We start from the raw sequence: 13914 nt of genomic DNA on the forward strand, positions 1-13914 counted from the left end.
TTTTAAATTTCATGAACTAATTTTTAACTAAACAAATTATTCATGTAATTAGTAAACTAATTACAATTTGTTATCGGCCTGTCACAGACCGGCGACGCTATCGGCCCCGTTGGCTGACCAGACACCCACGCCCGGCCAACGGCCGGCCGGACCAACATCTTGACCCGGCCATTGGCCGACCGAGCTTCACTCGGCCAATAGCCAGTCCAGCACTCTCGCCCGACCGATGGCCGGCCCAGCCTTCGCTCGGCCATTGGCCGGCCCAACCTCTTCGCCTGGCCAATGGCTGGCCCAGCCTTCGCTCGGCCATTGGCCGGCCCAATCTCTTCGCCCGGCCAATGGCCAGCCCGGCCTTCGCTCGGCCATTAGCCGGCCCAACCTCTTTTCTCGGCCAATGGCCGGCCCAACCTTCGCTCGGCCATTGGCCGACCCAACCTCTTCGCCCAACCATTGGCTGCCCCAGCACCTTCGCTTGGCCATTGGTGGGCCGAGCCTCCCCTGGCCAATGGCCGGCCCACCTTCCCTCTGCCAAGGAGTCTTGAAAACTACTACTTGGTCGCCTATAAATAGAGGGGACCACCCCTCCACTCAGGTAAACCGAAATTGAGTACTGAAACGCTGCTGAACTCATACTTCACTCGTTTCTCTCAAGCTTCACCCCTCTAAACACCTAACCCTCTATACTCGATCTCAATCCTCCTAATGCTGAGCATCGGAGAGGTAAACAGAGGCACCCCCTCAGTTTTCGCTTTGTAGTTCACGTATTTTTCTCTTATTTTCAGGTGTTCCGACGAGCTCTACCAACATCCAAGCTTAGGGACGACTTGGGATACCAAGTCCGACACGCTTAAGCCAAAGGGAGATGACTTGGTCCGGCCTTGGGTCTAACCGCTTGAGGCTTCTAAATCGTTGTCCGAAAACGATCGACAATATTTTGGTGCTAGAAGGAGGGGACCTCCCGACCTTGGCGATACTGTCCCTTCTAACCTCCTTTTCTAAAACTTCTACGACTCTCGAATGATGAGTCAAATTCCAACTACATCCGCGGGCACCTGAGCGACTAGCTCGAGGTACGGCCTCATAAACCTAGCACACCATCTAGGAGAGTAGCCTCGTGATAACAAAAGCCAGCCACAAGACCCGGCGGCCGACCCCGAAGCCGTTCTCCGAGAGGACACGGCCCGAAGGCTCGCCGAGCTCCTAGACCATCCTGGCGTTAGCACGCTTATTGCCAACCTCTTTGGCTACGATGTCGAGGGCGGTTCCAACCGCGATGACTCTGATCCCGACTATGAGAGGGAGTCAAGAACCGATGAGGCAACCCCTAGCCTCATACGCTCCCAGTCCGAAAGGACGAGGGATGCCACAGCCAGGCCAGCCCCGCCAACACGCCAATACTCGCGCTCCCAGTCTCAGGGGCTTGCCCCCTCGGTTTCAAGAGCTTCCCTAACATGGCCCCTCACAAAGTGGGGACCTTTGGGAGTATTTAATGGCCCAGAGGAACTCCCGAGGCGAGGACCTTCGGCGAAGACTTAAATCTCAGAGGGACGCGTTACCCGCCCCCCACTCTAGGTTGGCTTCAAGCTAACATCGGGGACCAAGCATCCAACGAATACCGACAAGTGACTCCCGTGGCTCCATCCGTCAGCCCAGCTAACGTGCTCGACATGGTGACAATGATTCAAAGCCTTCATAATCATATCATCGAAATGAGGGAGTCAGGCGGCCAAAAGCCCTATGGTGGCATAGAGCAATCCTACTCACCCTTCGCCGCTCAAATCCTGGCACAGCCATGCGTCGGGAACTTCAAGCTACTATCCATTCCGCCATACAACGGGCGAACGGACCCCATCTTCCACATCCAGCACTATGAGATGTGGATGTCCACGCAAGGGAAATTCGATACCACCTTGTGCCAGGCATTCAGCCTGACTCTCACCGGATCGGGGTTCGAGTGGTTCCGAAGTCTGAGACCGGGAAGCATCCAGTCCTTCCGAGCCCTACAAGAGACGTTCCTCGCTCGATTCGCCACTCTAGTGGCGCAAAAGAAATCGAAGACGTACCTCTTGTCCATCCGTCAAGGGAGAGACGAGACCTTGAGGCAATATCTTGCTCGCTTCACCGAGGAATCCCACAAAGTGGAAGGATTCGACGATAAGGACGTCATCACAATAATAACTGAGGGAGCTCGCATGAGGGACTTCCTTAAGTCCATCGTCGGAAAGGTCCAAAGGGACATGGCGGAGCTCATGTCAAGAGCCCGCACTTACAAGGGGATCGTGATGGCCGAGGCGGCGGGAAAGCTGGTGGACAAAGTGATCGCCGTCGTGACAACCAGGACGGGAATCGTTTCGACCCTCAAAAGAGGAGGAATAAGGAAGGCCAGGCCCCTAGCAGTCGCTCCTGTTGCAATTGATCTAGGGTTAAGAAAAGATTTAACGCTTAGAACAAGCTACGGAAATTAAAAATTTTCTTTAAGACAGGTAAAACGTTTTTGCTAACCTAGACAAAAAGCAAGTACATACAAATTAAAACTATAAATGAGCATTATATGTTTACTAACCTTTTGAGAAGCTTGAACGTTGAGAAGCCTTAGGAAGGTTGAAACGGTCGTCTCCCCTCGCATCACGTCTCTCTTCTTTCCTCGGCAACTTGAGCAACCATGAAAGTTTTGTTGTCGGTCGTTTTCGGGAAACCGGAAATCTAAAAACAATTTGAGACTGGCCGGGCATCGCCGGCCGGATCACCCAACGGGCTCCGGCCGCCTAGGCCCATGCGCGCCCTGTGCCCTGCCAGACATGCGCACCGCGTGCCCTGCCGGCCATGCGCGCCCTGCGCCCTGCCGGCCATGCGCGCCCGCGCCCTACCGGCCACGCGTGTCCTGTGCCCTGCCGGCCATGCGCGCCCCGCGCCCTGCCAGCCACGCGCGCCCGCGTCCTGCCGGCCATGCACGCCCCGCGCCCTGCCGGCCATGCGCACCCCACGCCCTGCCGGCCGTGCGTGCCCGCGCCCTACCGGCCATGCGCACTCCATGCCCTGCCGGCCGTGCGTGCCCGTGCCCTGCCGGCCATGCGCGCCCCGCGACTTGCCCTTCCGTGGGCTTCCAAGTGGGTTGGCCCATGGCCTTCCCCACTCCTATAAATACCCGCCCCCCCTCACTTGAGGGGGAGGGAAGACACAACTTTCTCTCAAGAGAACTTCCTAGAGGACATTCTCTCTACGTTCTCCCCGCCGGCCTGCGCATGCCCGACGCCGCCGGCCCGTGTGCGCCCTGCGCCGCCGGCCGCGCGCGTCTCACGCCCCTGGATGTGCACCCCGGGCCGCGCGCGCCCTCACGTCTCCGGCCCGCGTGCGCTCGTCGCGCCTCGGCCCTCCGGCCGGTGTGCGCTCCTCGCGCCCCGGCCCTCCAGCCCGCGTGCGCTCCTCGCGCCCTGGCCCTCCGGCCAGCGTGCGCTCCTCGCGCCCCGGCCCTCCGGCCCGCGTGCGCACCTCGCGCCCCAGCCCTTCGGCCCGCGTGCGCTCCTCGCGCCCCGGCCCTCCGGCCCGCGTGCGCACCTCACACCCCGACCCCCACGCCTCCGGCCCACGTGCGCCCCTCGCGCCCCGGCCTCCCGGCCGAGCGCCTATGCTGCCTCGGCCGGGTGTCCTTGCCACCTCGGCCACCTCGGCCGAGCGCCCTCGCCACCTCGGCCACCTCGGTCGAGCGTCCTTGCCACCTCGGCCACCCCGGCCGAGCGCCCTTGCCAGCTCGACCACCTCGGCCGAGCGCCCTCGCCACCTCGGCCACCTCGGTCGAGCGCCCTTGCCAGCTCGATCATCTCGGCCGAGTGCGCCCGCTGCCGGGCACGCCGCACCCGGCCAAGTCCCGCGCCTGGCACGCCCCGCGCCCATCCGGGCGACATGTCCCGCGCGCCCTGTGCCCTCTTGGGTGTGAAACCTCGCTCGCCTCGCTCCCGGCCACCCGGTGGACCTCAGGGGGCCGGCCCAAGGCCTCCCCTCAAAAAACTATAAATACCCCCCCCAGGGGAGGAAAAAGGACAATTGATACATTTTCAAAGAATACATACTTTTTCGAAAACAATACTTCTCTCCTCTAGAGAATTCTCTCTCGCCCTCTTGTGATATTTCCAAGAGCGCGCACTCCTCCTCCCTTGGCTCAGAAACACGTGGACCCCCCTCCACGAGAGGGAGCGCCCTCCTCCTCTGTGACCCGAGCTTCTGCGGTACACACCGCACTCCCTCTTCTTGGCCCTTGAGCTAGAACTCCGAGCTACGAGCACGCGACCCCTCTAAAGCTTCACCAGAAGCTATGAGCCGGGTCCGACTCTAAAGTCTTGGATTCCCAAAGCCACTGAGCCCAAGATAGCCCCCAATACACAAATTGAACTACGTTCTGACCTGATCCCGACTAAAGGGTACGTAGGCAGCCAACCTTTGGCACAGTCACACCCCCCAAAACACACCTTAGGGTCTGGAGGGTGCAGCTCGGTCTAGGAGCTCCCATTTTTGGCCCCGGCGCGATCACTTGGTCCGGCCTTGGATCGAACCGCCCGAGGTATTTAATCGTTGTTCATTTTCGTGCGACAACAAGTTTCTGTCATAAGAATCACTCGAGAAAGAAAGGAATTAGTGTGTGGGAACTTTTAAACACGACAACTCAAGAACAAGTCTTAAAGTTGAAGAGCTAAAACACTAGGTTAAATGTGGACCTAGGTGCCAAAACAAAAACAAAAAGAAATTAGAGAGAGAGAGATAGGGGAGTTGGCGGCCACAAGGTCTAGAGAGAGAAGCTCTCAATCTCTAACTTATGTGAGATGAAAAAACAATGATAATGAGCGCTCTATTTATAGAGGAGGGATTACCTTCAATAAGGTAGTTTCCTCTTCTATAGAATATCACATATTCATGAGCAAAAACCTTGTTTCCCTTTCTCTATTGTGGATGTCGAAGCCTTCTTCTAGAAGGCCTTGGATTTGTTTCCTCTTTTGTTTGCTCCTTAGTTGGCCGCCCAAATACATTCCTCATAGAGGAAGTTTGTTTCCTCTTTTACTTTTGGCCCGGGCGCGATCACTTGGTCCGGCCTTGGATCGAACCGCCCGAGGTATTTAATCGTTGTTCATTTTCATGCGACAACATTTTGGCGCTAGAAGGAGGGGACTTCCCAACTTACACAGACCGAAATCCCTTCTACAGCTTGACCCCTTCCTTCTCGACTCGGGAAAGACATGAGTGGTCAACCACCTGTTCGTTCTGAGGGCGTGAATAACCCCGAAAACGCAACCGCGGTGAGGAAATACTTCCTGCGCTCCCGAGCGCAAGGCGACGAGGAGTCTCTCGACGATGAGAGCCACACTCCCTCGCCCCCTCCTCTTCAGGACAGTCGGGACGACTGCATCCTTGAAATGGAGGAGAAAATCCGCCAACTGGCAGGCAAGGCGCCTGCGCAAGGCGCCCCCCACGGGGAATCCAAGGACCTCATGGACGAGGGACATGATTATGACCCCGACTATGAAGGCTTGGAAATTTCGGCGGACGTCGAGACTTCTCTCACCAAAGACAAGGAACCTCCGTCCGTACCTCACGAGACGATACAATCCACCAATGAAGAGGCCAAGCGAGTTGTGCACCCGCACAATGATGCTATAGTCCTTAAGGCCCAGGTGGCCAACAACTTGGTAAAAAGAGTTCTTATTGATAACGGCAGCGCAGCCGATATAATCTTTAAGACCACCCTCGAGCGCATGAAGCTCGGGGGGCTCCGCCCTGTCCCGACTCAAACCCCTCTGTTTGGGTTCACGGGAGAAAAGGTCATGACCAAAGGAATCATTGATTTATCGGTCACCTTTGGAACTACCGGAGGTATCGAAGTCGTTCACATGTCGAGACGCGCTCACAACTCCTCGAGTTGAGTTCGCTCCTCGAGTCGAGTCCCGATCCACGAGTCGACTGACTAGTCCTCGTGTCGACATTACGCACGACTCCTCGAGTTGAGTTCGCTCCTCGAGTCGAGTCCCGATCCATGAGTCGATTGACTAGTCCTCATGTCGACTTCACTCACTGCTCCTCGAGTTGAGTTCACTCCTCGAGTCGAGCCCCGATCCATGAGTCGACTGACTAGTCCTCGTGTCGACTTCACTCACAACTCCTCGAGTTGAGTACGCTCCTCGAGTCGAGTCCCGATCCACGAATCGACTGACTAGTCCTCGTGTCGACATTGCGCAAAACTCCTCGAGTTGAGTTCACTCCTCGAGTCGAGCCCCGAGTCCGCGAGTCGACTGATACTCCTCGTGCCGACTCTTCACGCAATTCCTCGAGTCGAGCTCGCTCCTCGAGTCAAGTGCGCTCCTCGAGTCGAGTTCGCTCCTCGAGTCGAGCTCCGAGTCCGCGAGTCGACTGATACTCCTCGTGCCGACTCTCCACGTAATCCCTCGAGTCGAGCTCGCTCCTCGAGTCAAGTTCGCTCCTCGAGTCGAGTTCGCTCCTGGAGTCAAGCTACGAGTCCGCGAGTCGACTGATACTCCTCGTGCCGACTCTCCACGTAATCCCTCGAGTCGAGCTCGCTCCTCGAGTCCAGTTCACTCCTCGAGTCGAGTTCGCTCCTCGAGTCGAGCTCTGAGTCCGCGAGTCAACTGATGCTTCTCGTGCGGACTCTTCACGGAATTTCTCGAGTCGAGCTCGCTCCTCAAGACCATTTCCCTCCTCCAGTCGAGCTCTCTCCTCGAGTCGAGTTCGCTCCTCGAGTCGAGCTCCGAGTCCGCGAGTCAATTGATGCTCCTCGTACGGACTCTTCACGCACCTCCTCGAGTCGACTTCCCTCCTCGAGTCGACTTCGCTCCTCGAGTCGAGCTCCGAGTCCGCGAGTCGATTGATGCTCCTCGTGCGGACTCTTCACGCAATTCCTCGAGTCGAGCTCGCTCCTCAAGCCCAGCTCGCTCCTCAAGTCGAGATCGCTCCTTGAGTCCAGTTCGCTTATCGAGTCGAGCTCGCTCCTCAAGTCGAGCTCGCTCCTTGAGTTCAGTTCGCTCCTCGAGTCGAGCGCGCTCCTCGAGCCCAGCTCGCTCCTCAAGTCGAGCTCGCTCCTCGAGCCCAGTTCGCTCCTCTGGTCGAGCTCGCTCCTTGAGTCCAGTTCGCTCCTCGAGTCGAGCTCGCTCCTCAAGTCGAGCTCGCTCCTCGTGCCCGATTCGCTCCTCGAGTCGAGCTCGCTCCTCAAGTCGAGCTCGCTCCTTGAGTCCAATTCGCTCCTCGAGTCGAGCTTGCTCCTCAAGTCGAGCTCGCTCCTCGAGCCCAGCTCGCTCCTCAAGTCGAGCTCGCTCCTCGAGCCCAGTTCGCTCCTCAAGTCGAGCTCGCTCCTTGTGCCCAATTCGCTCCTCGAGTCGAGCTCGCTCCTCAAGTCGAGCTCGCTCCTTGAGTCCAGTTCGCTCATCGAGTCGAGTTCGCTCCTCGAGTCGAGCTCCGAGTCTGCGAGTCGACTGATACTCCTCGTGCCGACTCTCCACGTAATCCCTCGAGTCGAGCTCGCTCCTCGAGTCAAGTTCGCTCCTCGAGTCGAGTTCGCTCTTCGAGTCGAGCTCCGAGTCCGCGAGTCGGCTGATACTCCTCGTGCCGACTCTCCACGTAATCCCTCGAGTCGAGCTCGCTCCTCGAGTCTAGTTCACTCCCCGAGTCGAGCTCGCTCCTCGAGACGAGCTCCGAGTCTGCAAAACAAACTGGCACTCCTCGCGCCAAACCTACACGTCTCCTCGAGTCGAGCTCGCTCTTCGAGCCGAGCTCCGAGTCTACGAGTCGACTGATACTCCTCGTACCGACTCTTCAAAAAAAAGGGGAAGAAAAACCTTTAAGCCCCCCACTCACGGGAGACAAAGGCTTAAGAAGCTCGGGCCCCCGACGGCCCATCAGGCTTACGGGTCCGAGAAAAGACGTCGGCCTAACCAGACGCACCCGTGTTCGCTCACTTCAGGGTCAGCAAGCCCAAAAGACGTCGGCCTAACCCGACGCACAAGTCCTAAGTCCCCCACGGGGATACAGACTTAGGAAGCTCGGACCCCGATGGCCCTTCGTGCATACGGGTTCGAGTAAAACGTCGGCCTTCCCGGCGTGCCGTAAGACGCGTAAAGGCGCAGGTGAAAGACGTCTTCCGAGACGCATGTAAGTCGCGTAAAGGCGCTGCCTCAAACCCGAAAAAAGGCCAAATTTGAGCCAAACAAAGGTTCGCTAGCCTCAGGGCACGAACACCAAAGGACGCCGGCCAAACGCGGCGCATGCGGTTTGAGTAAAAGACGTCGGCCTAACCCGACGCACCCGCGTCCGCTCACTCCAGGGTGAGCGGGCCCAAAAAGACGCCAGCCTAACCCGGCGCACCTACGTTCCGACGCTCAAGAGCGCGAACGCTAAAAAGACGTCGGCCTAACACGACGCACCTACGTTTCGATGCTCAAGGGCGCGAACGATAAAAAGACGCCGGCCTAACCCAGCGCACCTACGTTCCGACGCTCAAGGGCGCAAACGATAAAAAGACGCCGGCCTAACCCGGCGCACCTACGTTGCGACGCTCAAGGGCGCGAACGGTAAAAAGATGCCGGCCTAACCCAGCGCACCTACGTTCCGACGCTCAAGGGCGCGAACGATAAAAAGACGTCGGCCTAACCCGACGCACCTACGTTCCGAAGCTCAAGGGCGCGAACGTTAAAAAGACACCGGCCTAACCCGGCGCATCTACATTCCGACGCTCAAGGGCGCGAACGATAAAAAGACGCCGGCCTAACCCGGCGCACCTACGTTCCGACGCTCAAGGGCGCGAACGATAAAAAGACGCCGGCCTAACCCGGCGCACCTACGTTCCGACGCTCAAGGGCACAAACGATAAAAAGACGCCGGCCTAACCCGGCGCACCTACGTTCCGACGCTCAAGGGCGCGAACGATAAAAAGACGCCGGCCTAACTCGGCGCACCTACGTTCCGACGCTCAAGGGCGCGAACGATAAAAAGACACCGGCCTAACCCGGCGCACCTACGTTCCGACGCTCAAGGGCGCGAACGATAAAAAGATGCCGGCCTAACCCGGCGTACCTACGTTCTGACGCTCAAGGGCGCGAACGATAAAAAGACGCCGGCCTAACCCGGCGCACCTACGTTTCGACACTCAAGGGCGCGAACGCTAAAAAGACGCCGGCCTAACCCGGCGCACCTACGTTTCGACGCTCCAGGGCGCGAACACTAAAAGACGTCGGCCTAACCCGACGCAAAGCGCATTCGCTGGCTTAAGGGCACGAACCCAAAAGACGCCGGCCTAACCCGGCGAGCTCAGTCGCTCAAACAGCGCGAGCTCGGAGACGCCGGCCTAACCCGGCGAGCTCGGTCGCTCAAACAGCGCGAGCTCAGAGACGTCGGCCTAACCCGGTGAGCTCGGTCGCTCAAACAGCGTGAGCTCGAAGACGCCGGCCTAACCCGACGAGCTCGTTGCTCAGAAGCACGGGCTCCCAAAAGAGGCCGGCCCAACCCGGCGCGACGTACACGTCCGGTCACCAAAGGCACGGATGCAGATCCCCCGGGAACTACCCGGTACGACCTCTTCGATCACCGGAAGGCACGAAGCGAAGTCACTGGGCCACGGCCACATTAGGCACGCCGAATCGTCGGCCTAACATGGGTTGACCAATCGCCTAACTAGGCACAAACACCCCCTCGCATCGAACGTTTAAACGACGACGAGTCGTAACGACGAAATGAGCGGAGGACGAACCCTAGTTAAGGACGCAAAACCTGCCAAAACTATTGGTAAGGATGCAAGCCCTTCGGGCCACGATTGGCCCGCAAAGAAGGCGTATACGAGTAAAATTGCTCGAAAAATGAGATAGGCATTCAACATGAAAGCAACAAAAATATCTCATAAATAAAAAGAGCCACGGCTCTGAATCCAGTTAACACGTGCTGAACAAAAAGCGCGTGAAAAATAAACGAAATCCTAGAAAAGGAGAAGAAAACAAAGCGCTAAACATACGCGCCACACGGCTCATATGGTACCCTCATCTAGCAGGGGAAACAAGGTGTCGAAGAAGTCAAAAGTGACCCCCCGGGCCTCGTTCTCGGTCGCGGTCGCATCCCGACACTCTACCGCTCCGGCACGACGGGCCTCCTCGGTCCCTATGTCGTAGTCATCCTGCAAGTCCGACGCTCTTCGCTCCGCTTCAGCAAGCTGGGACGAGAGGCGAGCGTTTTCCTCCGCCAGAGATTCGCGCTCGCGCTCCGCCCGAACGCGCGCCGCTTCGCTCGAAGTAAGCTGGCGGTGCGACGTCTCCAAAGCATTGGATCGAGCATCCAGTTGCCTTCGAAGGTCGGTAACCTCAGTGCGAAAAATCTCCGCTGATCGGGTCGCCACCTCGCGAACTCGCCGTTCTTCGGTGAGCTCTCCCGCCATCTTGGCCGCCGACAGCTGGGCTCCATCGCGCTTATCTTGGGCGATCTGGAGTTCCACCTTTGTCTCGTGAAGTCGATCCCAAAGCGTCTCGAGTTCCGCCTCCGAGCGAGAACCGCGATCGATTTGGGCAAGCCTAGACCTCAAACGCCCTTGAGAAATTAAAGTTCACGACTCGTGACTACCGAGCCATGAACTTGGGGGGCTAATGTTGTCGGTCGTTTTCGGGAAACCGGAAATCTAAAAACAATTTGAGACTGGCCGGGCATCGCCGGCCGGATCACCCAACGGGCTCCGGCCGCCTAGGCCCATGCGCGCCCTGCGCCCTGCTAGACATGCGCGCGGCGTGCCCTGCCGACCATGCGCGCCCGCGACCTGCCGGCCACGCGTGTCCCGCGCCCTACCGGCCATGCGCGCCCCGCGCCCTGCCAGCCACGCGCGCCCGCGTCCTGCCGGCCATGCACGCCCCGCGCCCTGCCGGGCGTGCGTGCCCGCGCCCTGCCGGCCATTCGCACCACACGCCCTGCCGGCCATGCGTGCCCGTGCCCTGCCGGCCATGCGCGCCCCGCCCCTTGCCCTTCCGTGGGCTTCCAAGTGGGTCGGCCCATGGCCTTCCCCACTCCTATAAATACCCCCCCCCCCCCCTCACTTGAGGGGGAGGGAAGACACAACTTTCTTTCAAGAGAACTTCCTAGAGGACATTCTCTCTACGTTCTCCCCTCCGGCCTGCGCATGCCCGACGCCGCCGGCCCGTGTGCGCCCTGCGCCGCCGGCCGCGCGCGTCTCACGCCCCTGGATGTGCGCCCCGTGCCACGCGCGCCCTGCGCCTCGGCCGCGCGCGCCCCCACGCCTCTGGCCCGTGTGCGCTCCTCACGCCCCGGCCCTCACGCCTCCGGCCCGCGTGCGCCCCTCGCGCCCCGGTTTCCCGGCCCGCGCGAGCCCCGGTGCCCCGGCCGAGCGCCCCTGCTGCCTCGGCCGCGTGTCCTTGCCACCTCGGCCGAGCGCCCTCGCCACCTCGGCCACCTCGGTCGAGCGTCCTTGCCACCTCGGCCACCCCGGCCGAACATCCTTGCCAGCTCGGCCACCTCGGCCAAGCGCCCTCGCCAGCTCGGCCACCTCGGTCGAGCGTCCTTGCCAGCTCGATCATCTCGGCCGAGTGCGCCCGCTGCCGGGCACGCCGCACCCGGCCAAGTCCCGCGCCTGGCACGCCCCGCGCCCATCCAGATGACATGTCCCGCGCACCCTGCGCCTCGCTCCCGCCCACCCGGTGGACCTCAAGGGACCGGCCCAAGGCCTCCCCTCAAAAAACTATAAATACCCACCCCCCAGGGGAGGAAAAAGGACAATTGATACATTTTCGAAGAATACATACTTTTTCGAAATAAAATACTTCTCTCCTCTAGAGAATTCTCTCTCGCCCTCTTGTGATATTTCCAAGAGTGCGCACTCCTCCTCCCTCGGCTCAGAAACACGAGGACCCCCCTCCACGAGAGGGAGCGCGCTCCTCCTCTGTGACCCGAGTTTCTGCGATACACACCGCACTCCCGCTTCTTGGCCCTTGAGCTAGAACTCCGAGCTACGAGCACGCGACCCCTCTAAAGCCTTCACTAGAAGCTATGAGCCGGTTCCGACTCTAAAGTCTTGGATTCCCAAAGCCACTGAGCCCAAGATAGCCCCCAATACACAAATTGAACTACGTTCTGACCTGATCCCGACTAAAGGGTACGTAGGCAGCCAACCTTTGGCACGGTCACACCCCCCAAAACACACTTTAGGGTCTGGAGGGTGCAGCTCGGTCTAGGAGCTCCCATTTTTGGCCCCGGCGTGATCACTTGGTCCGGCCTTGGATCGAACCGCCCGAGGTATTTAATCGTTGTTCATTTTCGTGCGACAACAAGTTTCTGTCACAAGAATCACTCGAGAAAGAAAGGAATTAGTGTGTGGTAACTTTTATACACGACAACTCAAGAAAGAGTCTTAAAGTTGAAAAGCTAAAACACTAGGTTAAATGTGGACCTAGGTGCCAAAACAAAAACGAAAAGAACTTAGAGAGAGAGAGAGAAAGGAGTTGGCGGCCATAAGGTCTAGAGAGAGAAGCTCTCAATCTCTAACTTATGTGAGATGAAAAAACAATGATAATGAGCGCTCTATTTATAGAGGAGGGATTACCTTCAATAAGGTAGTTTCCTCTTCTATAGAATATCACATATTCATGAGCAAAAACCTTGTTTCCTTTTCTCTATTGTGGACGTCCAAGCCTTCTTCTAGAAGGCCTTGGATTTGTTTCCTCTTTTGTTTGCTCCGTAGTTGGCCGCCCAAATACATTCCTCATAGAAGAAATTTGTTTCCTCTTTTTCTTTTGGCAAGTATCTACATACATTAATCCACAAAATAAACTCTCTTTCACACTATGGCATGCACGAATTCAGCCTCTCTTTTCTTTGGGTTGGATGTGCAAGGCTTCTAGAAGGAGCTTCTAGATTTTTCTTCATTTGTTCATGACAACATAAGAAAATCTAATTAAGAATTTTCAAGTAAAATTCCATGAAATGAAAATTATCCTCCAAGCCCAAATTATTTAAATTGGCCGAGTAGTCTAAGTCATCATATGACAATGTCAAAAAATTTGTTGACATTCATTTCGTCCTATGTCCAAAAAGACAATTATACCCTTTAGATAATTTTCGTAAAACTTGTCTCGTTCTTGTTTTGACTTAGCTTCTAGTTTAACTATTCCTAATCGATAAGATTTGTGACAGTGACCTGATGGATCCAGATGAACAAAGCTTAAGCTAAAATACTTGGACTCAAAAGTTGACAAACCTTTTCCAAGTTTATCTTAATGTCAACTGACTCCACTAAAGAGTTGACACTGAGAATCTCTTCGTTCAAATGAATTTATTTTCTACTCAAGAATTCATCTCAATTGTGATGAGTGGATCCACTAAATATTATCTATATTTGCCCTTCATGAATATCATCAGCTAGTCGGGATTTACAAAATTACCATTTTACCCTTCTAGCTGTTATTTCCTCAACTCCTTTATCGCTTGTAAATAAGTTAGAAACAATGTATTGATGAGGATCTAACAAGTCACATTGATTCATCCAAAAGTGTCATGACTCAATTTGGACATTGGCCAGTTCATTTATTCACATTCCAAGGAACAAAGCATGAGGTGATATACATTCCATTTCAGCAATCTTGTACATGAATTCCTTATCTATGAGATCTTCACAAAGTTACTCATGAAATCTTCATAACTTAGTACTTCACCAATAGGTCCTGTTAAGAATCACATAGTGAATCCGAACTCTGAATTTCTCAAATGAGAATACGTAAGCTATGAAATGGCATGTCTCATTTCAGGATTGAGGTAAGCATTATGCAATTCATACGTAGTGACTTCGAGACATAAGAGGTTAAATGATTTGTTCTTATATTGTCTCTAGAAGTGCACTGGTCAATTCAGTACCTTCGAAAGATACCTAGAAGAACTATA

This window comes from Urtica dioica, chromosome 3, assembly GCF_054948205.1.
Source record: "Urtica dioica subsp. dioica isolate 48M chromosome 3, U.dioica_male_clone48M_v1_H2, whole genome shotgun sequence".
NCBI classification, from domain to species: domain Eukaryota; kingdom Viridiplantae; phylum Streptophyta; class Magnoliopsida; order Rosales; family Urticaceae; genus Urtica; species Urtica dioica.